Source organism: Mus pahari, chromosome 13 (assembly GCF_900095145.1).
Source record: "Mus pahari chromosome 13, PAHARI_EIJ_v1.1, whole genome shotgun sequence".
NCBI lineage: Eukaryota > Metazoa > Chordata > Mammalia > Rodentia > Muridae > Mus > Mus pahari.
In genome coordinates, this window is record NC_034602.1 from 7224686 (window position 1) to 7225761 (window position 1076).

Below are 1076 nucleotides of genomic sequence, written 5' to 3' on the forward strand. Positions count from 1 at the left end.
TTGGTTTTTCGAGACAGGGTTTCTCTGTGTAGCCCTGACTGTCCTGGAACTCACTCTGTAGACCAGGCTGGCCTCGAACTCAGAAATCCGCCTGTCTTTTCCTCCCAAGTGCTGGGATTAAAGGCGTGCGCCACCACTGCTTGGCTATTCCTGTTTTCTGAGCACCTACTATGTGTTTGACCCCCCCCAAATACCTTTCGGCAGGCTTCGTGGCAGAGTGTGAGGTGCTTGTGTTAGCCTGCGTCTGGGAGGGCAGACGGGGATAGTTCTGTACAGAATTATCAATGGCAGCAGGGCGTGGAGCAACAGGGACTGGAACGCTTAAGAAATGGTGGTGAGCCGGGCATGGTGGCCCATGCCTTTAATCCCACCACTCGGGAGGCAGAGGCAGGCGGATTTCTGAGTTCGAGGCCAGCCTGGTCTACAGAGTGAGTTCCAGGACAGCCAGGGCTACACAGAGATACCCTGTCTCGAACACCCCCTCCCCATCTTAAAAAAAAAACAACAAACAAACAAACTGGTATGTATGTTACCATTCTGTATATATGTGTGTATGGAATATATGTTCAAACATGTGGAACAGATGGGTTCAAAAGACAACTTACTTCTCCCATCATTAAATAATCTCTAGGGACTGAATTCAGGTCTTGAGGCTGTGCACCAAGTGCCATTAGCCGTCTTGCTAGCTCCTAAGTGTATTATTTTTATATTAAAATAAAAATTAGTTAAGAGCTGGGTGTGGTGGTGCACACCTGTAATTCCAGCATTCACAAACTGGAGAGAAGATGATTACCTTTAGTTCAAATCAAAATAATAAGAAAAAGGGTAAAGAAGTATCTGAGGATAGGAGTTTAGCCCTAGATTTAAAATACAAGCAGCAGTTAGGCATGGTGCTGCATACCTGTAATCCCAGTACTGAAGACTGAATCAGCAGTAAGGGAGGGAATGAATCTATGAATGTATGTGAAGAACTATCACTGACCTTCATTGCAAGGCCAGGTCTCACTGCACAACTCAGGCTAACCTCGAACTCTACTACCTTACTCTCTCTAATATATATATATATTCATTTATTT

The 1076-nt window shown here is 45.3% G+C and overlaps 1 protein-coding gene across 5 annotated transcripts in view; it reads right to left on the reverse strand.

Annotated features, from left to right (window-relative positions):
- The window catches only part of Usp34 (ubiquitin specific peptidase 34), a 194576-nt gene that overhangs the window by 41785 nt on the left and 151715 nt on the right, over window positions 1-1076 (reverse strand). The window lies entirely within an intron of this gene.